This window comes from Felis catus, chromosome E3, assembly GCF_018350175.1.
Source record: "Felis catus isolate Fca126 chromosome E3, F.catus_Fca126_mat1.0, whole genome shotgun sequence".
NCBI classification, from domain to species: Eukaryota; Metazoa; Chordata; class Mammalia; order Carnivora; family Felidae; genus Felis; species Felis catus.
Genome location: NC_058383.1, coordinates 24,090,257 through 24,118,045, shown reverse-complemented (window position 1 = coordinate 24,118,045; position 27,789 = coordinate 24,090,257). Strand labels below are relative to the sequence as shown.

At 39.6% G+C, this 27,789-nt stretch overlaps 1 protein-coding gene across 16 annotated transcripts in view; it reads left to right on the top strand.

Moving 5' to 3' along the window:
• Positions 1-23,991, top strand: part of LOC101087463 (phospholipid-transporting ATPase ABCA3-like) — a 224,156-nt gene extending 200,165 nt beyond the window's left edge. For all 16 annotated transcript variants that reach the window (XM_045047758.1, XM_045047743.1, XM_045047746.1 and 13 more), the window contains 4 exons: positions 16,577-16,653; positions 20,640-20,767; positions 23,406-23,479; positions 23,854-23,991. The gene's annotated coding sequence lies outside the window, so the exon portion shown is untranslated. The remainder of the gene's footprint in view (positions 1-16,576; positions 16,654-20,639; positions 20,768-23,405; positions 23,480-23,853) is intronic.
• Positions 23,992-27,789: the final 3,798 nt, after the last annotated feature.

Sequence of the window (27,789 nt, the reverse complement as noted above, 5' to 3'; positions counted from 1 at the left end):
TCAGTTTCTTTCATAAGCTTTCTATAGTTTTCAACACATAGGTTAGTTAGGTTTATTCCTAGGTATTTTATGCTTCTTGGTGCAAGTGTGAATGGGATCAGTTTCTTTATTTGTCTTTCTGTTGCTTCATTATTAGTGTATAAGAATGCAACCAATTTCTGTACATGGATTTTGTAATCTGCGACTTTGCTGAATTCATGTATCAGTTCTAGTAGACTTTCAGTGGAGTCTATCGGATTTTCCAGGTATAATATCATGTCATCTGCAAAAAGTGAAAGCTTGACATCATCTTTGCCAATTTTGATGCCTTTGATTTCCTTTTGTTGTCGGATTGCTGATGCTAGCACTTCCAACACTATGTCAAACAACAGCGGTGAGAGTGGACATCCCTGTCGTGTTCCTGATCTCAGGGAAAAAGCTCTCAGTTTTTCCCCACTGAGGATGATGTTAGCCATGGGCTTTTCATAAATGGCTTTTATGATCTTTAAGTATGTTCCTTCTAGCCCGACTTTCTCGAGGGTTTTTATTAAGAAAGGATGCTGAATTTTGTCAAATGTTTTTTCTGCATCGATTGACAGATCATATGGTTCTTTTCTATTATTGATGTGATGTATCACATTGACTGAATTGCAAATGTTGAACGAGCCATGCAGCCCAGGAATGAATCCCACTTGTTCATGGTGAATAATTCTTTTTATATGCTGTTGAATTTGATTTGCTAGTGTCTTATTGAGATTTTTGCATCCATATTCATCAGGGATATGGGCCTGTAGTTCTCTTTTTTTGCTGGGTCTCTGTCTGGTTTAGGAATCAAAGTAATGCTGACTTCATAGAATGAGTCCAGAAGTTTGCCTTCCCTTTCTATTTTTTGGAAAAGCTTGAGAAGGATAGGTATTAACTCTGCTTTAAATGTCTGGTAGAATTCCCCAGGGAAGCCATCTGGTCCAGGACTCTGACTCGTTGGAAGATTTTTGATAACAGATTCAATTTCTTCACTAGTTAATGGGTCTGTTCAAATTTTCTGTTTCTTCCTTTTGAGTTTTGGTAGTGTGTGGGTGTTTAGGAATTTGTCCATTTCTTCCAGGTTGTCCAGTTTGTTGGCATATAATTTTTCCTAATATTCCCTGATAATTGCTTGTGTTTCTGAGTGATTGGTTGTAATAAAGCCATTTTCATTCATGATTTTATCTATTTGCGTCCTCTGTTTTCTTTTTGAGAATCCTGGCTAGAGGTTTATCAATATTTTTTATTTTTTTTCAAAAAACCAACTCTTAGTTTCATTGATCTGTTCTGTTGGGTTTTTGCGGGAGGGGTTGGATTCTATATTGTTTATTTCTGCTGTGATCTTTGTTATTTCTCTTCTGCTGGGTTTGGGGTTTCCTTGCTCTTCGGCTTCTAGTTCCTTTAGGTGTACTGTTAGATTTTGTATTTGGGATTTTTCTTGTTCTGAGATAGGCCTGGATTGCAATGTATTTTCCTGTTAGTACTCTCTTTGCTCCATCCCAAAGTGTTTGGATTGTTGTGTTTTCATTTTCATTTGTTTCCAAATATTTTAAAATTTCTTCTCTAATTGCCTGGTTGACCCATTCCTTCTTTAGTAGGGTGTGCTTTAACCTCCATGCATTTGGAGGTTTTCCAAACTTTTTCCTATGGTTGATTTCAAGTTTCATGGCATTGTGATCTGAAAGTGTGCATTGTATGATCTTAATTCTTTTATATTTGTTGAGGGCTGTTTTATGAACCAGTATGTGATCTATCTTGGAGAATGTTCCTTGTGCACTCAAGAGGAAAGTATATTCTGCTGCTTTAGGGTGGAAAGTTTTAAATATATCTGTCAAGTCCATCTGGTCTAGTGTATCATTCAGGACCATTGTTTCTTTATGATTTTCTGTCTAGATGATCTGCCCCTTGTTGTAAGTGGAGTATTAAAGTCCCCTGAATTACCACATTCTTACCAGTAAGATTTCTTATGCTTGTGATTAATTGTTTTATATATTTGGGTGCTGCTGAATTTGGTGCATAGACATTTATAATTGCTAGCTCTTCCTGATGGATAGACCTCATAATTATTATATAATGCCCTTCTTCATCTCTTGTTACAGCCTTTAATTTATTTTTTTAATATATGAAATTTATTGTCAAATTGATTTCCATACAACACCCAGTGCTCATCCCAAAAGATGCCCTCTTCAATGTCCACCCCCTATCCTTCCCTCCCTCCCACCCCCCCATCAACCCTCAGTTTGTTCTCAGTTTTTAAGAGTCTCTTATGCTTTGGCTCTCTCCCACTCTAACCTCTTTTTTTTTTTCCTTCCCCTCCCCCATGGGTTTCTGTGAAGGTTCTCAGGATCCACATAAGAGTGAAAACATATGGTATCTGTCTGTCTCTGTATGGCTTATTTCACTTAGCATCACACTCTCCAGTTCTATCCACGTTGCTACAAAGGGCCATATTTCATTCTTTCTCATTGCCATGTAGTACTCCATGTGTATATAAACCACAATTTCTTTATCCATTCATCAGTTGATGGACATTTAGGCTCTTTCCATAATTTGGCTATTGTTGAGAGTGCTGCTATAAACATTGGGGTACAAGTGCCCCTATGCATCAGTAGTCCTGTATCCCTTGGGTAAATTCCTAGCAGTGCTATTTCTGGGTCATAGGGTAGATCTATTTTTAGGAACCTCCACACTATTTTCCAGAGTGGCTGTACCAGTTTGCATTCCCACCAACAGTGCAAGAGTGTTCCTGTTGCTCCACATCCTCTCCAGCATCTATAATCTCCTGATTTGTTCATTTTGGCTACTCTGACTGGCGTGAGGTGGTATCTGAGTGTGGTTTTGATTTGTATTTCCCTGATGAGGAGCGACGTTGAGCATCTTTTCATGTGCCTGTTGGCCATCTGGAGGTCTTCTTTAGAGAAGTGTCTATTCATGTTTTCTGCCCATTTCTTCACTGGATTATTTGTTTTTTGGGTGTGGAGTTTGGTGAGTTCTTTATAGATTTTGGATACTAGCCCTTTGTCCAGTATGTCATTTGCAAATATCCTTTCCCATTCCATTGGTTGCCTTTTAGTTTTGTTGATTGTTTCCTTTGCTGTGCAGAAGCTTTTTATCTTCATGAGGTCCCAGTAGTTCATTTTTGCTTTTAATTCCCTTGCCTTTGGGGATGTGTCAAGTAAGAAATTGCTGCAGCTGAGGTCAGAGAGGTCTTTTCCTGCTTTCTCCTCTAGTGTTTTGATGGTTTCCTGTCTCACATTCTGGTCCTTTATCCATTTTGAGTTTATTTTTGTGAATGGTGTAAGAAAGTGGTCTAGTTTCATTCTTCTGCATGTGGCTGTCCAGTTCTCCCAGCACCATTTGTCAAAGAGACATTGGATATTCTTTCCTGCTTTGTCAAAGATGAGTTGGCCATACTTTTGTGGGTCTAGTTCTGGGGTTTCTATTCTATTCCATTGGTCTGTGTGTCTGTTTTTGTGCCAATACCATGCTGTCTTGATGATGACAGCTTTGTAGTAGAGGTTACAGCCTTTAATTTAAAGTCTAGTTTGTCTGATATAAGTGTGGCTACTCCAGCTTTCTTTTGACTTCCAATAGCATGATGGATAGTTTGCCATCCCCTCACTTTCAATCTGAAGGTGTCCTCAGGTCTAAAATAAGTCTCTCATAGACAGCAAATAGATGGGTCTTGTTTTTTATCCATTCTGTTACCCTATGTCTTTTGATTGGCACATTTAGTCCGTTTACATTCAGTGTTATTGAAAGATATGGGTTTAGAGTCGTTGTGATCTCTGTAGGTTTCATGCTTGTAGTGAGGTCTCTGGTACTTTGTGGTCCTTGCAACATTTCACTCACAGAATCCCCTGTAGGATCTCTTGTAGGGCTGGTTAAGTGGTGATGAATTTCTTCAGTTTTTGTTTAGGAAAACCTTTATCTCTCCATCTATTCTGAATGACAGACTTGCTGGATAAAGGAATCTTGGCTGAATATTTTTCCTGTTCATCACATTGAAGATTTCCTGCCATTCCTTTCTGGTCTGCCAAGTTTCAGTAGATAAGTCTGCTACTACCCTTATGTGTCTACCTTTGTATGTTAAGGCCCATTTATCCCTAGCTGCTTTCAGAAATCTCTCTTTATCCTTGTATTTTGCCAGTTTGACTATGATATGTATGCAGATCGATTCAAGTTGTGTCTGAAGGAAGTTCTCTGTGCCTCTTGGAGGTCTTTTCTTTTTTTTTTAACGTTCATTTATTATTGAGAAACAGAAAGAGACAGCATGAACATGGGAGGGGCAGAGAGAGAAGGGGAGACACAGAATCCAAAGCAAGCTCCAGGCTCTGAGCTGTCAGCCCAGAGCCCAACACGGGGCTCGAACTCACAAACTGTGAGATCATGGCCTGAGCTGAAGTTGGATGTTTAATGGACTGAGCCACCCAGGCGCCCCTGTGCCTCTTGGATTTCAGTGTCTGTTTCCTTCCCCAGATAGGGGAAGTTCTCAGCTATGATTTGTTCAAGTACATCTTCAGCCCCTTTCTCTCTCTCCTTCTTCTTCTGGAACTCCTATGATACAGATATTGTTCTGTTTCATTGAATCCCTTCATTCTCTATTTCTCCCCTCATGATCCAGAATTTTTTTCACTCTCTTTTTCTCAGCTTCCTCTTTTTCCATAATTTTATTTTCTAATCCACCTCTTCTCCCCACTGCCTCTTCAGTCCACGCTGTGACCACCTCCATTTTATTTTGCACCTCATTTATAGCATTTTTTAATTCATCATGACTATTTTTTAGTTCCTAGATCTCTGCAGCAATAGATTCTCTGCTGTCTTCTGTGCTTTTCTCAAGCCTAGTGATTAATCTTATGACTATTATTCTAAATTATTGTTCAGTTATATTCCTTATATCTCTTTTGGTCAGTTCTTTAGCTGTCACTTCTTCCTGGAATTTCTTTTGTGGAGAATTCTTCCGTTTTGTCATTTTGGCTAGTTTTCTGTCCCTTATGCATTTTAAAAGCTTGTTATGTGCTCTGCACTTGTAAGCACTGCTGTATTAAAGGGGGGCGGTCATACACTGTCCAGGGTCTGGCCCTTCAAGCAGTGTTTTTTGGAGAGTGTTACTTGCTCTCTGTTGTGACTTTGGTTATTTTATTTCCCTACTGGCAGTGATTTTTTGGACCCTCCACCAGGTGTGCTTTGATTTGTTCCTTGAAGTAGCCCTGGAAAGGAAAACAAACAAACAAACAAACAAACAGAAAACAAAAACACACAAACACACAAATTTAAAAATAAGAAAAAAAGAAAAAAACCACAAACACCAGCCAGAAGTAAATATCAGGGTGGAGACGGTCCTGATGGAAGAGCACATACTAAGGGAGAAAGGACAGGGGCTGGGGGAAAAGAAAAAGTAAACATTGACCAAGAAGAGAGACTAAATGGCCTAATCCAGAGAGAGAGAGAGACAGAGAGAGAGAGAGGAAGGGAGAGAGGGAGAGAGAGAAGGAGGCAGGGGGGGAAAGAAAAGAAGATAAAGTTTCACAGACAGAGAAACTATACAGCTTAATTATTCCAGAGAGAGTGAAAGGAAAGAAGGAGGTGTAGAACATGTGTCAAGAGAATGGATTAAATATATCTGTTTAAACAAACCAACAACCAGAGTAACCAGACTAGAAGAGGGAAGAGATAAGAAGAAAAAGAAGGGGGGCACCTGGGTGGCTCGGTCGGTTAAGCGTCTGACTTGGGCTCAGGTCATGATCTCACGGTCCGTGAGTTCGAGCCCCGCGTCGGGCTCTGTGCTGACAGCTCAGAGCCTGGAGCCTGTTTCAGATTCTGTGTCTCCCTCTCTCTCTGCCCCTCCCCTGTTCATGCTCTGTCTCTCTCTGTCCCAAAAATAAATAAACGTTGAAAAAAAAATTTTTTTTTAAATAATAAACGTTAAAAAAAATTAAAAAAAAAAAAGAAGAAAAAGAAGGAAAAATATATCTATATAATGAGAATTGTCCAAGAATTAATCCAGGCCATGCAGCAGCGCTAGTCTGGAGGAGGAGGCCATCTGGTTCCTCAGCATCTCTCCTACCCCAGTAGATACCCAGTTACCCAGCGCAGAGGGGCATGGTTTGGTGTAGGTGGGTCCCACCTCCACTGTGGGCCCCACCGACTGATCCCTGAGGCCCCCGACTGATCCCTGAGGTGGTGGGGATAAAAATGGTGACTCCCTCCTCCCCAGTCTCTCTTCCACAGACCCAGTGCCCCAAATCACCTCGTTAGAGCCATCCTCACTGTGCCACAGGTACAGACGAGGTGGTCTGTCTCACTCTGCTAACTCCCACACCCTGGCGCTTGCTGGGTGGGATTCAAACTCCTGCTCAGCACGCCCAGTACTGGGAAGCGCAGCTCCACTCCGCCCGATATGTGATCCCTGGACAGGCTTTGTCCTGTCCTGCAGCATTCCAGGAGGGGATCCCTTTTTCCTACTGCAGACTGCGCCCCTGACCTAGCCACCGAGCCGAAGGCTGACTCCCCTCCTCTTCAGGTGCACGAACAGGGCAGCCGGCCCCAGTCTGGAGAAAGCCCAGCAGTTACAGATTGGATCTTTCCCCATCCCAGTCCAAGGTTTTCCTCTTGTCCAGATACAGTCCTATGCTTCCCAAGTTGCTCTTTCTCTTCCCTTTGTCCACAGAAGAGGATCCCTCCCCTCCATTCCTTTAATCTCTCCCAGTTAGCAGGCACACACCTCTGGCCCGTCAGATTGTCCCGGTGTATCCCTAGCAGCAACTCAGTCTCTTTTCCTCCCAGACTCTTGGGGTTCAAAGTCCCTTGGCTTCAACACTTCTTTGTTTGAGAAATGTGGGAAGTTCGGATCCCCCTACTTCTCCACCATGTTGGCCCCCTCCTAATTATTTATTTTTAAATAGGCTCCATACCCAGTGTGGGGCTTGAAGTCATGACCCTGAGGTCAAGTCACTTGCTCTACTGACTGAGCCAGCCAGTTACCCTTAAAGTCTGTTTTGATTCTACTATAAGTAGAGCCACATCAGCTTTCTTTTTGTTTCAAAGAAACATGGAATATCTTATTCTGTCTGTCCTTCTTAAGTGAGTCTCTTATAGGCAATACATAGGTGTGTCTCATTTTTTTATCCAGTCAACAGCCATTCTTTGTCTTTTGATTGGAGAATTTAGTCCATTTATGTTTAAAATAATTATTGATTGTAGAGTAGTTCTATTTTTAGTTTTTTGAGGAACCTCCATACTCTTCTCCAGAGTGGCTACACCAGTTTTCATTCCCACCAGCAGTGCAAGATGGTTCCCCTTTCTCTGCATCTTTGGTAACACCTGTTGTTTCTTGTGTTGTTAATGTAATTCTGACAGGTGTGAGGTAGTGCCTCATTGTGGTTTTGATTTTTATTTCCCTAATGATAAGTGATAGTGAGCATTGTTTTCTGTGTGTTAGCCATCTGGATGTCTTCTTTGGAAAAGGGCCTTTCATGTCTTCTTTGTTTCCATGTCTTAACTGGGTTATTTGTTTTTTGGGTGTTGAGTTTGGTAAGTTCTTTATAGATTTTGGATACTAACTCTTATCAGCTGTGTTATTTGGAAATGTCTTCTCCATTCCATAGGATGCCTTTTAGTTTTGTTGGTTGTTGCCTTCACTGGGCAGAAACTTTTTTATCTTGATGAAGTCCCATTAGTTCATTTTTGTTTTTGGTTCCCTTGCCTCTGGAGACATGTCTAGTAAGAAGTTGCTACCTCCAAGGTCAAAAGAGGTTGCTGCCTGTGTTCTCCTCTAGGATTTTAATAGTTTCTGTTTCACATTTAGGTCTTTCATCCATTTTGAATTTATTTTTGTGTATGGTATAAGAAAGTGGTTCAGTTTAATTTTTCTGCATTTCACCATTCAGTTTTCCCAACACCATTTGTTGAAGAGAGTGTTTTTTCCACTAGATATTCTTTCCTGCTTTGTCGAAGATGAATTGACCATATAGTTGTGAGTCCATTTCTGGGTTTTCTGTTCTATTCCATTGATCTGTGTGTCTGTTTTTGTGACACTACCATACTATCTTAATGACTACAGCTTTGGAGCATAGCTTGAAGTCTGGAATCGCGATGCCTCTAGTTTTGCTTTTCTTGTTCATGATTGCTTTGCTAATTCAGATTCTTTAGTGGTTCCATACATAGTTTAGGATTGTTTGTTCTCGCTCTGTGAAAATGCTAGTGGTATTTTGATAGGGGTTGCATTAAATGTGTAGATTGCTTTGGATAGTATAGACATTTTGACATTGTTCCTCCAATCCATGAGCATGGAATTTTTTCCCATTTCTTTGTGTCCTTTCCATTTTCTTTCATAAGTGTTCTAAAGTTTTTAAAGTACAGATCCTTTACCTCTTTGGTTAAGTTTATTCCTAGGAATCTTACTATTTTTGGTGCAGTTGTAAGTGGGATTGACTCCTTGATTTCACTTTCTGCTGCTTCATTCACTTTCTGCTGTATAGAAATGCAACAGATTTCTGTACATTGATTTTATAATCTGGAACTTTGATGAATTCATATATCAGTTTGAGTAATATTTGGTGGAAACTTTTGGGTTTTCTGCATAGAGTATCATGTCGTCTGCAGATAGTAAAAATTTGACTTCTTTCTTTCCTATTTGGATGCCTTTATTTCTTTTGTTGTCTGATTGCTGAGACTAAGACTTCCGGTATTGTGTTAATTAGGATTGGTGAGTATGGACTTCCCTTCTTGGTTCTAGCCATAAAGGAAAAGCTCTGTTTTTCCTCAGCAAGGATGATATTATCTGTGGGTCTTTTGTATATGGCTTTTATGGTGTTGAGGTATGTTCCATGTATTCCTACTTTGTTGAGGGTTTTTATCAAGAATGGATGCTGTGTTTTGTGAAATGCTTTTTCTGCATCTGGTAAGAGGATCATGGGATGCCTGGGTGGTTCAGTCAGTTAAGCATCCAACTCTTGATTTCAGCTCAGGTCATGATCTCATGGTCTGTGAAACTGAGCCCCACATTGGGCTCTGCACTGAGGGTGCAGAGCCTGCTTGGGATTCTCTCGCCCTCCCTTTCTCTTGGCCCCTTCCCAGCTTTCTCTATCAAAATTAACAAATAAGCTCTTAAAAAAAGAAGATCGTATGCTTCTTATCCTTTCTTTTATTAATGTGGTGTATCACATTGATTTGTGAATATTGAACCAGCCCTGCAGCCCAGAAATATATCCCACTTGATCATAGTAAATAATTCTTTTAGTACACTGTAGTTTCAATTTGCTAGTAACTTGTGGGGCGCCTGGGTGGCACAGTCGGTTAAGCGTCCGACTTCAGCCAGGTCACGATCTCGCGGTCCGGGAGTTCGAGCCCCGCGTCAGGCTCTGGGCTGATGGCTCAGAGCCTGGAGCCTGCTTCCGATTCTGTGTCTCCCTCTCTCTCTGCCCCTCCCCCGTTCATGCTCTGTGTCTCTCTGTCCCAAAAATAAATAAACGTTGAAAAAAAAATTTTTTTTTTTAAATTTGCTAGTAACTTGTTAAGAATTTTTGCATCACTTTTCATCAGGAATATTGGCCTGTAGTTCTCCATTTTAGTGTGGTCTTTGTCTGGTTTTTGAATCAAGGTAATACCGGCCTCATAGGAGTTTGGAAGTTTTCCTTCTGTTTCAATTTTTTTGGAACAATTTGAGAAGAATAGATATTAACTCTTCTTAAATATATGGTAGAATTCCCCTGGGAAGCCATCTGGCCCTGCCTGCACTTATGTTTGTTGGCAGATTTTTGATTACAGATTCAGTTTCTTTGCGGGTTATGGGTCTGTTAACATTTTCTATTTCTTCCTGTTTTAGTTTTGGTAGTTTATGAGTTTCTAGGAATTTGTCCATTTCTTCCAGATTACCCAGTTGTTGGTGTATAATTTTTCATAGTAATCTCTTATAGTAGTTTGTGGTGTTGGTTGTGATTTCTCCTCTTTCATTTGTGACTTTATCTATTTGGGTCCTTTCTCTTTTCTTTTTGATAAGTCTGGCTAGGGGTTTATCAATATTGTTAATTCTTTCAAAGAACCAGCTCTTTGTTTCATTTTGTTCTACTGTTTTTGGGGATTTTTGTTTATTTGTTGTGGGTTTTTTTTTTGCTTCTATATCACTTATTTATGCTATATTGTATATTATTTACCTTATTCTGCTGGCTTTAGGCTTTATTTGCTGTTCCTTTCCTAGCTCCTATAGGTGTAAGTTTAGGTTGTGTGTTTGGAGACTTTCCTTGCTCCTTCCCTCTTAGGACTACCTTTGCTGCAGCCCAAATGTTTTGGATTGTTGTGTTTTCATTATCATTTGCTTCCATGTATGTTTAAATTTCTTCTCTAATTTCCTGGTTAACCCATTCATTCTTTTGTAGGATGTTCTCTAACCTCTATGTATTTGTGGTCTTTCCAAATTTTTTCTTGTGGTTGGCTTGAAGTTTCATAGTGTCGTGATCTGAAAATATGCATGGTATGTTGTTGATCTTTTTGTACTTGTTGAGGTCTGATTTGTGACCCAGGATGTGATCTATTCTGGAGAATGTTCCATGTGTACTTGAGAAGAATGGTATTCTGCTGCTTTAGAAGAAACGTTCTGAATATATCTGTGAACTCCATCCAGTACAGTGTGTCATGCCAAGCCATTGTTTCCTTGTTAATTTTTTGCTTAAGGTGATCTATTCATTGCTGTGAGTGGTATTAAAAATCTCCCATTATTATTTTCAGTGAGTTTCTTTATGTTTATTGTTAATTTATTTATATATTTGGGTGCTATCAAGTTGGGGGCATATATATTTATAGTTGTTATATCTTCTTGATGCATGGGCCCCTTAATTATGATATAATGCCCTTCTTCATCTCCTGTTACAGTCTTTGTTTTAAAATCTGGTTTTTGTGATAGAAGTATGGCTACTCTGACTTCCTTTTGATCTCCATTATCATGATAGATGGTACTTCATCCCATCACTTCCAGTCTGCAGGTATCTTCAGATATAAAATGAGTTTCTTGTAGGCAGCATATAGAAGATGGGTCTTGTTTTTTTTAGCCATTCTAATACCCTGTGTCTTTTGATTGGAACATTTACTTCATTTACATTCAGAGTGATTACTGAAAGACATGCGTTTAGTGCCATTGTGTTACCTATAAAGTTGGTGTTTCTGGTGGTGTTCTCTATTCCTGTCTAGTCTTTGCTGCTTATGGTCTTTTCTTCCCCACTCAGAGAGCCCCCTTTAATATTTTTTGCAAGGCTGGTTTAGTGGTCATGAACTCCTTTAGTTTTTGTTTATCTGGGAGACTTTTTATCTTGCCTTCCATTCTGAATGACAGCCTTGCTTGATAAAGTATTTTTGGCTGCATATTTTTCCCATTCAATATGTTGAATATATCCTGCCACTCCCTTCCGGCTCTCTAAGCTTCTGTGGACAAATCTGCTGTGAATCTTATCTGTCTTCCTTGTACATTAGGGATTTTTTGTTCCCTTGCTGCTTTCATGATTCTTTCCTTTTCTGTGTGTTTTGTGAATTTGACTATGATGTGTCTTGGCGATGGCCAGCTTTTGTTGAATTTAATGCAGGTTCCCTGTGCTTCTTGGATTATGATTTCTGTGTCCTTTCCCATATTAGGGAAATTTGCAGCTATAAGTTGCTCACATAAACCTTCTGCCCCTTTTCTGTCTTTTCATCTTCTGGGATTCCTAGGAAATGAATGTTATCCCATTTTAATAAATCACTGAGTTCCCTAAGTCAACCTTCATGATCCAATACCTTTGTTTCCCTATTCTTTTCAGCTTCATTATTTTCCATAACTTCTGTATCACTGGTTTAGTCCTCTGCTTTGTCCATCCTTGTTGTCATTGCACCAGTTGGCTTTGTGTCTCAGTTAATAGCTTTTTTTGTTTCAGCCTGAATGGTTTTTAGTTCTTGTATCTCTACAGTAATGGATTCTGTAGTGTCTTCTGTGATTTTCTTAAGCCCAGCTAGTATCCTTATAATTGTTTTAAATTCTGGTTCACACATCTTACCTATATCTGTATTGAAATCCCTGGCTGCTGCTACTTGTTTTTTGGGAGTGAATTCTTCCATTTTGTCATTGTGTCTAGTTCAGTTTTTTGTGTGTGATTGTTAGGAAAGCCTGTTATATTCCTACTCCTGAGGATAATGGCTATATTAAGAAGAGGTCCAAAAACAAAAACAAAAAAGAAGTCCTATACTGACTTGGGTCTGCTGCTTCAGGAGGTGTTTGGAGTGTGCATTCTACTGTTGTGTTTTCACTGCTCCTTCCCACAGGTCTGTCCTTTGCAGAGTTTTTCCTTGCCTTCAGAAGCAGGTGGGTGTATTTGGACCTTGTCCACTATGTTGCAAGTTTTAATTAAGTGTGTTTTTGTCTGCTTGATAAAGGAAGATAGATCATTAAAAGAAGAAGAAGAAGAAGAGGAAGAGGAAAAGGAAGAAGAAGCAGCAGGAGAAGCTGCTAGAGGGATCCTATTTCCCCTAGAGCTGAAGCTTTGCAGCACTCTGTGATCAATAGATTTAGTGCATGGGAGGGGTTTGTGCTGGTCCTCTGGTGGAGGGGTCTGCTGCACTGATTCTCAGACAGACTTGCCCTAGTGGAGATGCACCTGCAAGGTGCAAGAGTGTGGGACTTTGTATAAGCGGCCCTGGCCTCCAGTTTTGGCATTGTTTTGCTCACTGAAGTTGGTCAGGGCTGATGGAGAAAGAGGGTGGAAGTGTCATCACCCCACTGTCTTATCTCCAGAGCAGGGAGCCTGTGCCTGCCACTCTTCAGGAAGCCCTCACAGAAGAGGAAACATTCACCCTTTTGTGTCCCTGGCTTCTGTCAGATCCCTGCCTTCACTATGTCTGTGACTGAGCTGTCTGCCTACCATGCAGCCCAGTACTCCTGTCTTTTGTCTTAGTGGGTTTCCAAACTCCAAATTTCAGGCATCTGTGTTGCACATACCCACACTGCTCCTCTGGGGGAGGGTCTCGCTGTGCTGTGGCCAGTGCTAGTTTGTCCCAGAAAATGCACATGCAACTGTGCAGCAGTTCAGTTTATGGTAAAGCACAGCAAAAAACCAGCACCAAGGTGCTGCCCTCAGCCTGTGTCTTCATTCCTATGCTAGTGAACAGAGCAGTACTTTGGTGCCACAGCTTCTTTTGTCCCTGGAGAAGCCATGACAAACTCCCAAATGTACTCCAAGAAGGGGTACTGTTTCTCCCCATGCAACCCAGGGGATCCTTAGACCATGCTACCTGCTCCTGGGTCTCTGCCCTTCTTCCCTACCAGAATGCCACTAAGCTGACCAGGCACAACCCTGGCAATGCCACAGACTTCTAAAACTTCAGATTTAGTGCTCCACTGCCTATAAAAATTTGCAGTCATTGGTTTTGGGTATGAGTTTTTCTTGTGTAATTCCCTGCACGTGCTTTCATGCGCTCTCTCCCTCTTTCTCTTCCCTGTGTGTGTGTGTGTGTGTGTGTGTGTGTGTGTCACTCCTCTCTCCATGATCAGGTCTCCTTCTCCTCTGCAGCACCGACAGTTCTTTTCTCCCCCAAATCCACTCTCTGCAGCTTCTACCTTCCAAAAGGTGGCCATTGTTCCATCTGTAGATGTGCAGTTTGTGCTCTCAGTCCTCAGATCAATTTCTTGAATGTTCAGAATGATTTGATATTTATCTAACTGTGTTTGAGGGACAAGGCAAGCTTAGGGTCCCCCTACTCTTCTACCATCTTACTTAACTCATCTCAATTTTTACTTTTTTTGTAACTTTTCATTTTGTTGATGTGTTTTCCTAACTTTATTTAGTTGTACTAAATAAAAGCATTGTACTCCATGCTGCTTGTAGTTTGCTAAAGTCCTTTAAGAGCGTTATTCTGAATTCTTTGTCAGACACTTTGTAGACCTCCATTTTTTAAGGGTTAGTCATTGGAGTTTTATATTCCTTTGGTGGTGGTCACATTTCTTAGATTATTCATAATCCTTATGGCCTTGTGTCTGGCACTTCAGGAAGTAGGTACATCTTCCAGTCTTTGTAGACTGGGTTTGTCAGGAAAAACCCTTCACCAGTTAGCCAGTCCAGAGTTTCTGGGCGGGCAGTCTGGTGCTGTCCACAAATGGGCTACTGCCGGTGGGCTGATCCAGTATCTGGAGCAGCAGGTGTGAAGGCCTGGTATTTGGGTGCATGGGGGCCAGTCTAGTGCCTAGGTCTATAGGGATAGGTGTGGTACTTGAGTGGTGGTAATGGACCTTGGGACCTGGGTCTGTGTGGGTACTACTAGAGCCAGGTCTACAGGAGCCATCCAGTACCCTGGAGCACCATGGTGGGTCCAGCAACAGGTCCACGGGTACTGGTCTGATACTGGGACAGGTCAGGAGCCTGGTTTCACAGGAGTGAGCCTAGAGACTGAAGCCATAGGTACTGGCCTGACCCTAGGGTTTTCTGGGAACCTGGACTATAGGAGGCTGCCTATAACCTCAGTATGCAACATGGAGGTTGCGTCTGTGGGGGCTGATATGGTCCTGAGGTGGGATGGGAACGTGGGTCCCCACGGCTGGTCTGGTGGTGAGGTAAGCCAGAAACCTGAATGTGTGGGAGCCAGGATGCAATTTAAGTCCATGGAGGGCAATCAGGTACTGGGGTTAGCTGGTAGCCTGAGTTCACAGGTGCCTATCTGGAACCTGGGTTTATGGGGACTAATTGGGAGGCTAGAGCCACAGGAGCCACCACAGTCATGGAACTGGTGAGCATTGGAGTGAGCCAGGAGCCTGGCTTTTGAGACCCTGTCAGGAGCTTGGTGCCATGGAGCTGGCTAGCATCAGAATGTACTGGGAATCTTCTGGATGGGAGCTGGGTGGTGCCAGAGTGGATTGGGAGGGTGGGTTTATGGGAGCCATCCCACTGGGAGCCTGGGACTGTAGGAGGCACCTGGAGCAATCTGGTTCTTAAGATGGCGATTATATCTTCAGCATACAGGAAATCTAATGATAAGTGTATAATTCTACATATACATGCAGAGGTAAATAAATTGTACATAATGTATAATTTCAGGTATAGTGTTACATATGTATTCCATACAAGGACTTTATGTGCACCTTATTTTAATAATTGTTCAATTTATAAAATTCATATTCTAGCATTATAAATCTCTCCAGAAGAAAAAAAAAGCCAAGAGGGAAAACGCTGTATATTGTAGTGATTTATGAGACTTTTTCCACCAGAAAGCCAAAAAAATTCAGCCATTCTCTGAACATACCTTGTAGTTTTATGCCCTCCTACCTTTCTTCTTCTTATTTTCCCTCCTCTGTCTGTTGAAATCTAATTTATCCTTTTGGTTCCTGACTGAGTGTTGCCAGTTCTAATAAGCCTACCAAGAGCTGACACCATGAATTAGCTTTTCTTTCTATATTTTTGAGCTATCTTTACATTTCCCACATTCTGTGTGTATTTTCAGTATTGTTTTAGGAAGCAGGTGTGACTCTCAGTTCCTAAATGTGAATGAAAGTGGGTTAAAAACATTATTTCCAAGTTTGCTTAATGTTGCTACATGAATACATAGAGAAGACTATTATATAAGAAATTTAAACTATAATGAAGAAATACTTATTTTTTATAGTATTAAATAATAACATTTACAGGAATTTAGAGCCACTTGTAAACCTCTCTCCAAACCTAGTCTGTAGGTATTCTGATAATTTGGATTAATCCTTTCCTTGTTGCAGTATAATTCATGTGAATACATTCTTAATCACTATGTGCTGAAGTTTTGCCTTTTGAACTTGAGCTAAATGGGAAGTTAATGAACATATTCTTCTTCGACTTGCTTTTCTCTTTTCTTTCTTTTTCTTTTTTCTTTTCTTTTTTTTTTTAAGGTGGTGGGGGGAAGGGGTAGGGAAAGAGGAAGAGAGAATCTTAAGCAGGCTCCATTCCTAGTGAAGAGCCCGACATGTGGCTCTATCTCACGACCCTGAGATCATGACCTGAGCCAAAATCTAGAGTCATACACTTAATCAACTGAGCCACCTGGGCACCCCAAATTTGCTTTTCATTGGTAAGTACTATGTTGGGATGTTTAGACTGTGCATAATTGCAGTTAATACCTATCATTGATTTGCAATATTCTGTTGTACACATACATTGCAGTTTCCATTCCACTGTTGATTTGGGGGTGGTTTTTAGGTTTTCTGTATTACAAATAGTTATATTAAGTGTATTCATGGATATTTTCCTTGTTGCGTGTATGTATGTATTTTATTTGGATATATATCATGAAACCATTCTCAGCATCATTCTATGAAAGAATTAGGATTTGGCCCTAATATCCACAGGCATATAACCATTTGGGGAAATGGAGCCACATCTTAATTATACTCTAATTATGTTCATTAGATGGCAAATAAACTAATAGAAAAATAGACACGGTATGACTTTCTTTAATTCAAATATGTAATCATAATTGCTATCAGTATTTGAGGCTGATTGAAAGGAAAAATAGGAGAAAGAAGTAATTCTATTATTTGCTTGATATCCACATTATTAGGTAACTTAACATTATAAAACCTTTCCTCTATCCCCAGAGTTGAATTATGGAAGAGTGGACTTGTTGACATTCAACCAATTTGCAGTGCTCCTCTGGAAAAATTTCACTTTAAAGGTGGGTGAAGGCATCCATATAAAATGTTCATAAATTTCCGTTTGTTGCAGTTGAGGGGTATGTGTGTACATGCTTTTGAAAAAAGCAATTCCAAAGTTCTTCTAAATGTATAAAACTGGTTAATCAATAGTTTAGTATGACCTATTAGAAAGTTGGGAGGGGAGAAGATGGGGTAGCACAAGATAGGCTAGGAAGCACTTGGCTGTTTCAGAGTGAAATTGGCAGACGTTCAATATCATAGAGCTATCCATTTGCATTAAATGTGTATTCTCAGATTAATTAATACCATCTTTTTGTTCCTCTTCTAGAGGAGGCATTTCTTTAATTTAATATTGGAAGTCTTATCAGTACTGGTGTTCCCAACAATGATTTTGGTATTCTCTACAATTATTAATATAAAGGCTGTTGGACCTTACAATTTTATTTCTCAGCCTATCAATACTCTGCCTCCTTTCTTCATAAATCCTGGAGACTGGGAATTGATTTATGTGCCTTCTAATATTAATTTGGTAAACGACATTGCTGAGAATGTGAAGAGGAATCTGAACATCAGTGTAAGGTTAGAAATTAAAATTTTCTGTAAAACTTATTAAATTGCTTTTCAGTGGAGATAAAGCGGTGTTTTAAAAAAGAATAAAATCAGAGGAATCACACTTGCTATTTTTCTTTTATTTTGTGGGAGGAAGTGTAAAAGGAGAGGTGGGGGGAGGGAATATGAAGCAGGCTCCACACCCAACGCAGAACCCAACGCAGGGCTCAATCTCATAACCATGAGATCATGGCCTAAGCTGAAATCCAGATTCAGATGCTCAACCAACTGAGCCATCCAGGCGCCCCACACTTCTTGATTTTAAAACTTGCAGTATAACTGTAGTTGTAAAGACAATGTGGTATTGGTGGAAGGATAGACACATAAATCAATGAGCAATACAGGCCTACCACAGGGAGATATTGTGTTTCAGTTTCAAACCACTGAAGTAAAGCAAATATCACAGTAAAGCTAGTTCGGTGAATGTTTTGGTTTCCAAGGACATATAAAAAGTTTACACTCTACCATAGCCTGTTAAGTGTGCAGTAGCATTATGTCTAAGAAAGCATTGCATATCTTAATTAAAAAATAGTTGTTACCGGAGTGCCTAGGTAGCTCAGTCAGTTAAGCATCTGACTTCGGCTCAGGTCATGATCTCACAATTCATGAATTTGACCCCTGCATCAGGCTCTGTGCTGACAGCTCAGAGCCTGGAGCCTGCTTCAGTTTTTGTATCTCCCTCTCTGTCCCTTCCTCACTCACGCACTTGGTCTCTCTCTCGCACTCTCTGTCTCTCTCTCAAAAATTAATAAATGCTTAAAAAAATACTTGTTAGTGCTAAAAAATGCTGACCATCTTCACTTTCAGTGAGTCATAATCACTGATCACATATCACCATACAAATAAAATAATAATGAAAAAGTTTGAAATATTGCAAGAAATACCAAAATGTGACATATAGACATGAAATGAGTAAATACTGTTGGAAAAATGGTGCCAGTAGACTTGCTCGACTCAGGGTTGCCACAAACCTTCAATTTGTAAGAAACACAGTAGCTGTAAAGTGCAATAAAACAAGTTATACCTGTGGAGAACCCAAAGATCTGCCGAAATATTTTTTTACAATAGTGGAAGGATAATCTTTTCAACACATGGTGCTGAACAATTGGACATCAGTAGCTAAAACAGTGAAACCTCACTCTTAAACAGAAAATACATCAAAATGGATTACAGATCTAAAAGTAAAATGATAAAACACTTAGGAGAGAGCATAGGAGAAAACCTTTGTAACTTCATAAAGAATTAGTTGAAGAATTCTTAGGCATGATATTATTTCTGAAAAAATGAAAAATTGGACTTCTAATATGTAATATTAGTGGTTGCTCTTGGGGTTAAAATTATGCATACATAATTTTTCAGTCAATTTAGAATATTTTACTACTTTATTGTAATGGCAAATGTTTACCAGTGTATAGGTCCCTTTATATTTCTCTCTTCAGTTTGTAGTTTTCACATCTATGTAAGTTGAAAACTATACCAGGAAGTGTTATAATTTACACACATATTTTTAAAAACTTAAGAGAAAACTATTTAACCAGATATTTACCATAGTTCTTGCTTGTAACTTTATTCTTGAAATTCCAATTTTCCTTCTTCTACCATTTTCCTTCTTTCAGAAGAAATTTCTTTAACAATTTTTTAGAGCATGTCTACTAGCATTGAATTCTCTTTGTTTTCCTTCATCTGAGAATGTCTTTAATTCATCTTCATTCCTGAAGATTATTTTCATTTGGTATAAAATTTTGGATTGACAGTCTTTTCAACATTTAAAAGGTATTTGCCACTTTTTTCTGACTTCCTTGGTTTTTGAAAAGAATCTGCATTTGAATCCTTGTTTTTTTATAGGTACTGTATCATTTCTGTCTGGCAGCTTTCAAGATATCTTCTGTTTTTATTTGTCAAAACTATTATTACTATATGTCCGAGTGTGGATTTCTTTTGGTTTATTCTGTTAGGGGTTCACTGAGCCTTGTGAATCTGTAAGTTTCTATCTTTCATGAAATTTGAAGAGTTTTCAATAATTATTTCTCAAAGATGTATTGTCCCATAGGTCATTAAGGATCTATTCAATTTTTTCCCATTTTTTCCATCTCTCATTCAGATTAGATAATTTCTACTGATCTGTCTTTATGACTCCTTCCTCTGTTATCTCTCTACAGCTTTTGAGCCATCATATGAGTTGTATTTTTAAGTGCAATTTGAAGTGATCTCCATCTCCTGATTTATCTTGTTTTGAGACAGGTTTTTTTGGGCTCCTGGCTGGCTCAGTTGGTAGAGCCTATGACTCTTGATCTCAGGATTGGTAGAGCATGTGACTCGTGATTTCAGGATTGTAAATTCAAGCCCCAGATTGGGCATGGAGCCTACTTAAAAAAAAAAAAAAACAGAAAAAAGAAAACTGTGACACAGCTTTTTGAAATATAAGGCATATACCATACATTTACCCATTTAAAACATACAATTCAGTGGCTTTTAGTGGATCCACAGAGTTGTGCATCCATTACCACAATCAATATTAGAGCATTGTAATCACCAAAAGTAAATCCTGTAACCTTTAGCCTATCCCACCAGGATTAGGAAAACACTAATCTACTTTCTGTCTCTATCGACTTGCCTATTATAAACCTTTTATATAAATGGTTTATAAAGAAATCTTATATGTATAAATTTTATATAAATGGATATTGTGGGCTATTGTGCCTGGCTTTTTTCATTTAGCATAATGTTTTCAAGGTTCATCTATGTTGTGGTTTGTATCAATACTTCATTCCTTTCCATTGTCAGGTTATAGCCCATTGTATGGATATGCTGCATTCACTTGGTATATCCTTCATCAGTTGATAGACATTTGGGTTGTTTCTGCCTTTTGGCTATTAGGCTGTGAACATTCATCTCTAAGTTTTATGTAGACATATGTTTTCATTTCTTTTGGCTATATACCTAAGAGTGGAATGAATATGTCATGTGGTAACTATGTTTAACTTTTTGGGGGGCTACCAAACTGTTATCTAAAGTTGCTATGCCATTTCCTATTCTGGTCAGCAGTGTATGAAGGTTCCAGTTTTTCCATACTCTCACCAGCACTTGTTACCTTATGTCTTTTTTGTTGTAACTACGTCAGTGGTTGTGAAGTGGTATCTCACTGTGATTTTGATTTGCATTTCCCTTATGATTAATGATTTATATTTATATATATTTTATAATGATTATTTAAAATTGGAGTAAGGTATATAAAATACCTAAAATTATTTTGAAACTCCAGTATCTATTAAGTAGTTGTGATACCAGTATTTGAAAAACCGTGTTTTTAAATTTAAAATATTGGGATAAGCTTTTATCCCCTCAGGAGGAATTATCAGATATTTCCATTATCCTGAACAATTTATCCTCTTTACAGTTCGAGGGTTTGCTTCAGAAATGGAGTTTGAGAAGTATGTTAAGTATGACTCTGGATCTTATAAAATACTGGCCGCCATCATTTTCGACTGTAACTTCAAAAGCAGCAGTGATCCTCTGCCACTTTAGGTGAGATTGTTTTATTTTGAGTTTTCTAAATACATAGTTTTCTAGCAGATGTACTTCCAGTTTCTAGGATTATAATGATTTGATATTACTAACCCTATTTTATAAATGAAGAAACCAATTTTCCCAAGATCAAGCTACCAGTATACAATAGAGTGAGATTATAAATCCAGATCTGAGTAATTTCTGTGCTCTTAATTAACTCTTGCACTATGATAAGGAAAAAACTACACACAGAAGGCCTCAGATTCATGGGAAATTTTGACTTCTCAGGCATCCATTCTAGTTCTGCAAAGAGTGGTGAGCAGATACATTTTCACTAACAAGGAACCACGCATGGGGAAAAAAATCCTCTTTCTCTGATTGAAACAGAGTTTTACGGGGCACTGGGTGGCTCAGTTGGTTGGGCATCCGACTTCAGCTCAAGTCATGATCTCACGGCTGGTGAGTTTGAGCCCCACACCGGGCTCTGTGCTGACAGCCCAGAGCCTGGAGCCTGCATTGGACTCTATGTCTCCCTCGCTGTCTGCCCTTCCCCCGCTTGTACTCTGTCTCTATCTGTCTCTCAAAAATAAATAAACATTTAAAAAAACATTAAAAAAAAGAAAGAAACAGATTTTAAGTTCTCTCATAAATCAGTAGAAAAAACTCTAAGGTTCAGCCATATTGATTCAGAACTAGGACAACCACAGGCGCTGAGAAAGGATCTGATTATAGTACAGCCCCAGGGAAGGAGAATGAAACACAGTGCTTTCAGGTTGGTGTCTACCTAGCAGATCTTATTAGACATTCTATGCTGGAGGTGATGGAAGTAAATGGTCTATAATACCTAGACATGGAGCCAAATTCTATGTTTAGAATGCAGTTGTGTGTTAGTAGAAGGCAAAAGTAATAAATGCACTGATAGGATAATCAGGATGTTCCATCCTTCCATGACTCCATGCTTCTGTACCAGCTTCCTTCCATTTACTAAGTCAGAATTATCCATATGCTGATAATGGATTTAGGCTCAATAATACGCATTGGCTCAACATGTGTTAAGTGCCATTTCAAATTATATTCTCATTACTAAATGACTGTGCTTGTGTCCTCAAATATTTGTACTAGATTCCAGGCACCAAAGTTCCCCCAGTTATTTTCTTAGATGTTTGGTCTGTTTTTCCCCAGCTTTGTTGAGGAATAATTGACATATAATGTTGTGTAAGTTTAAGATGTACAATGTGACTGTTGAAACACGCATATATATATTAGAAAATGATTACCACAGTAAGGTTAGTTAACATATTTGTCACCTCACAAAATAACCATTTTGTGTATGTGATGAGAATATTTAAGATGAACAGGTTCCAGAGATTTAATGTACAACATGCTCCTTGGTCTGGTTTTAATGGTTTTCTAAATGTACTTTTTGATCTCTGTTGCTGACTTCTTGTATAGCATAAACCTTCTAGTATCTACTAGCTTTTTCCCAGCTTAGCAGACTTTCTTGACAGGATCTTTTATTTATCCACAAGTGCCACAATGATTCATCTGTACCTCAGATATGATTATGTCACTGTTCTAATTAAAAGACTTTGGCAACTTCCCATTGCCTTAGGCTCATGTCCAGAGTGCTTTATATGGCTATCTGTCCTGGTACCTAGATATTGCTCCAATCCCATTTCTCCCACTCCTTTGTATACTGTATAGTATGCACTACGTACCTGCTGGAAGTTCCGTAGATGAACCATATTACTTTTTTGCTTCTGGGTTTTTGGTCATATGATTTCCTCTACCATAGGAGTGCTACTGGGAACTACCATCCAAACTCTCATTCAGCTTGCACATCCATCCCTTCCTTTTCTGTCCTTTCATTGTAATCTGTGCCTGTTTCTGTTAGTCACAATCTGCATGGGGGCACAGACCCTACTGCAGCTATTTCAACAGAGGGATTTTAATATAAGGAAATATTTACACATTTACATTCTAAATTTTAGTCACTCTTGACCAACACTTCAAATGGTCTACCTTGCTTCATTGTTAAGTTGAGCCATACCCTTCTTGAGCCCTTTAGTGTCAGGCCATGGTTGTTGCAAAGTGCATATTCACTATTATCAGTGGAAAAATAAGCAAACCAAGAGGTGCCCCAGTGAAACCCCCACATTTCAGAAATACCTCTTTCTGCTTTCATTGTATAACAGCAACCCTAGCCCTGCTCACTCTGATGTAATAACTTGTTTATATGCTGGTACACTGGTGTGAGCGGCTGAGTATTATTGGTGGTAATCATATGAGTCTTAGTGAAAGTTCTAAGTGTTTCTCCTACCCCAGAAAACAAGCCTTTAATGCAGCAGGGCATGGGACTGTGATGATGGAAAGTATGAATTCCACAGGAAGGCCTCTGGGAGTAATGATAAGAAGAGCCGATTCTACATCTAAGCCTTGATTCCTATAGGAATCTAGCTTCCAGGGACACAGAGTCATTTGTATTACATATGTATATCTAGTGGGATAAAAATTTGAATCATTTGTATTAATGGATTTCACTATGAATTTCCTGCTTGGGTTACCACCCATTGTAATGCTATGTTTCTCTCCTCTCTTTAGTTTTCACTTTACGGGCCCTTTCTGTTACTCACCTGTGAAATCTTACCTTTCTTAGGTAACGACATACACCAGGAGAATCAAGGGATTATTGGCTACCACATTCCAAAAAAGGAAATCTGCTGGGAAAAGGTGATTGTAGAAATCATATTCTTCTAGCACTGTGTGTAAGAGAGGACTCTTAGAAGGAGGCATTGGGATTAAGCATGTGGAATGGGAGCCTGACACTGGCACAGGAGAAGAAACTTTGTTACTTTTCAAAGGCCCCTGTAGTTTGAGACTTCTAACCCTAATTAATTCTATCATTCTATCGTATCAAGAGAATAAGGATGGAAAACTTCCTTCTCTCTATTTTTCAACTATCTTTCCTTCTACTTTCTATCTTCCCCCTTCTGTGTCTTTTTGTCACTAAGCATAAACCTGGCAGGAGTTGGGGAACGATTGGGTGAAGGAAAGGGTCATCTGGGGATATTACAATGGTAATACATCATTTTTTTCTATTAAAGGTGTTTAGGATTTTGGAAGAAGCTAAAGCACTATTCAATCTAGAAGACTATTCTGTCAGATAACACTGGAACAAATATTCCTGACCATTGCTAATAGTGATAAAACAAAATACTCAAATAAACCTGCTATGAGATTCAGTTCCAGTAAGTGACCATTACGTCTTTCTTAGATTGCTGTCTGCAATTAGATACTAATTACTATTAGACACACAGAGGGACTTCTCCCTCTCCATTTGTGTCTTTGTGTGTGTCCATGTGTATACACAAATTGAACCCCCAAAGAAGAAAATGTGTAGATTTAAGATTAAGATTACAGTGAGTGACCTGTTGTAAAGAACTGAGATGTTACCCTACTTGAAAGCTATCAAGTTGGCTTACCACAGTTTCATGAATACTGGCAGAAGACTCTGGAATCCTAGGTCAAAGACAGGAATTTATTATAGCAATAGCAGTAGTCAGAGATTATATTTGTGCCAATTCTTTAATCCCTAATTTTAATTTATTTTTTTAAGTTTATTTTTGAGAGAGAGACACAGAGTGTGAGCAGGGGAGGGGACAGAGAGAGGGAGACACAGAATCCCAAGCAGGCTCCCGGCTCCAAGCTGTGAGCACAGAACCCAACACGGGGCTTGAACTCACAGACTACCAGATGATGATCTGAGCCAAAGTCAGATGTTTAACTGACTGAGCCACCGAGGCACCCCAATCCTTAATTTGTATAAGGCAACATAAAAAGAGCCATGTAATGCCTGTACATTCAGTGGGTTGTGTGACAGAAGAGGAACTTTGGGCTTATGGAATCCAAATCTTTTCTAAAGGGCCCTACCTTTGCTCTGGAAGGAAACATTCTTAGTATACTAAACATTAAGTAAATGTTTCCTCTGGTCCAGAGGCAAATATGATCTCTCTTCAAGGCTGTTTGCTCTATATTCATCCTTGCAAAAATAGTCCAAAGCAAAAGGGCAGTTAGTGCTTCTGTTTGCAAGTCATGCAGAAATGCAAGAGACCCATGAAGAATTGTCTCCCAATAAATATCTGCCCCTTATTTCCACACCATCTTGGTTTGTGGCACATTTCTTCTTGAGTGTGCCACCTATCAGCCATTCTGGTTAATGTGAGATTGGAACCAAATTTAATTTGTCTCATATAATTTTCAATTATGTATAGACATAAGTAAATAGATAGGCCCAAGAAAAAATAGAAAACTTAAGCTGATTAATAACTATTTTTTAATAAAAATGTTAATCAGGGGCACCTGGGTGGCTCAGTTGGTTAAGCATCAGACTCATGGTCTCAGGTCATGCTCAGGTCATGATCTATGGCTCATGAGTTGGAGCCCCATGTCGGGTTCTGTGCAGACAGCTCAGAACCTGGAGCCTGCTTCGGATTCTGTGTCTCCCTCTCTCTCTGCCCCTTCCCTATTCACACTCTCTCTCTCCTTCAAAAATAAATTAACATTAAAAAATTTAAGGGGCGCCTGGGTGGCTCAGTCGGTTAAGCGGCCGACTTCGGCTCAGGTCATGATCTCACAGTCCATGAGTTCGAGTCCCGCGTCGGGCTCTGTGCTGACGGCTCAGAGCCTGGAGCCTGTTTCGGATTCTGTGTCTCCCTCTCTCTGACCCTCCCCTGTTCATGCTCTGTCTCTCCCTGTCTCAAAAATAAATAAAAATGTTAAAAAAATTTTTTTTTTAAAAAAGAAAGAAAATGTTAATCAGAACTCATCCCATCTGACTCTCCAAAAAAAGGCCCAGATGAGTTTAACTACTTTCAAGAAATCTCTGTTTTTTATAAGTGCTTCCTGAAAATGTAAGAACTGCAAAATTGATATCATATTATGAGATCATATCACCTTGATATTAACAATTATATAAACTTGATACCAACACTGGATAAGCATAAATCAAGAAAACTATTTTAATTCTATTTCACTTATGAACATAGGTTTGGGCAGATAGCTTTCTAAACCTTCTGTACATCATTATCCTGGTATTTCATTTTCTTGCACTCCTGGGTTGGTTCTACTTTTTTTGGTATACTGTATCTTCCTCTTTCTTGATTTTTGTCCTCTTTTTGCTGGAGTGAAACCACAAGTAACTTTCTAGGCAAGAGGAGGGAGTAAAGTTTCTGAGTAATTGCCTGGCTGTTTCTTTGTACTTCACACTGCTGGGACAGAATGTCTGGGTATAGAATTCTACTCTAAATAGTGTATTTTCTCAGAACATTGAAAACATTATGCCAGTCTCCTAACATCCAGGGTTGCTGATTAGAATTCCTTTGTAGTTAAACAGGTACTGAAAGGGCGGGCCTACGCCAGCGGACTCCATCTTGTTCTGTGTCCTTCACCTTGACCACACCTCCTCCCCTTGACTCCATCTTGTTCTGTGTCCTTCACCTTGACCACACCTCCTCCCCTCGAGTAAACCCTCCCTCACCTGCCGGACCCTTCCCCAGGACCCCTCCCCAGCCAATCAGCTGAGGCCATAGCCATTACCTCACCAACTGCCCCCAGGCCCCAATAAAACCTTTGTCCTTTTGAAACTCGCTCTCTTTCCCTGGTATCTCACCGCTGCGTCGGTGCAGGTAGGGGATTGAGCTCGAGCTAGCTCGAATAAAGGCTCTTTGCTTTTGCATCGGACTCGGCTCCCTAGTGGTCTTTGGGGATCACGAATTCTGGGCATAACAGTACCACCCCAAACATGAACCCACCCAGCTCTTCCATCACCCCAAGATTTTTTTCCCTTTATGCTTGGGGTTCAAACATTTCATGAAGAAGAGTCTTGGTGTAGGTCGTGTTGCATTCATCCTGTTACACAACAGACTCCTTCAAGCTCAAGTCTTTCTTGAGCTTTGAGGAAATGTTTTCAGTTATTTAGTAGTTGCTCCCCTCTATCTTCTCCTGTTCTCTTTTTCTGTCTTTACTATTATGCAAATGTGAGATCTCCCACATTAGTGATTTAAGTCCCTTATGTTTTCTCCCATATTTCTTTTGTTTTTTCTGTATTTTCAGAGAGTGCCTACATTTTGTCTCCCAGCCCTTATCTTGTTTCTTTTAAGCAATGGAATTTTTCATTTCAAAGGGCTCTTGCCCCACTAATGGCTCCTTTTTTAAAAAGCACCTTCTGGTTTTATGCATTGCAGCCTTTTCTAATACCTAGGATTCTACACTTGGAGCCATCTGGGTGCTATACCCTACCTGACTGGAACAACTATGCTAGTTTTTAAATTTTAAAATTTTTAAAATTTTTAAACTTTAAAATTTTCATAGATGTATATATATTTTTAATTTTCCCTATATTTTTAAGATCTCCAAATCACATGTCAACTCCAAGCCCTGGGTCTCTCCAGGACTCCCCTGAGGAAATCTGCACCTAGATCTAGTGTATCCCCTCTTGCTCGCTTGGTGACAAATTCTCTTCCTTTCATTTGTCAACACACTTCCATCTGCTTTCTAACTTGAAATCTTTTATATTGTTAACCCACTCATGACCCTTGCCTTTTGTTTTCCTCTTTTGTTGGAGGTTTATTTCTATTCCATTCATTTTAGGGAGGAGAAGCACCATGTCCTCCAAAATCCAAAGACTAAAGATTTACGTTAGAGACGAAAACAGACACACACAAAACATATTCAATCGCCGAAGCGTATATAGGTAATAAACTTAAGAGCTAACCAGTGTAAAGGGATAAAGAAGGCATGGCGCAGGAAGGCCGGATGAGAAGGAGACCTGTTGCAGGAAACAACACGGGGGTGCCTGGGTGGCTCACTTTGTTGAGCACCCCACTTCCACTCAAGTCATGATCTCACTGTTCATTGGTGAGTTCCAGCACCGCTTCAGGCTCTCTGCTTCAGTACAGAGCCTGCTTCGGATCCTCAGTCCTCTGCTCCCTCTGCCCCTCCCCCTCTCTCACACGCGTTTATGATCTCTCCCTCTCAAAAAT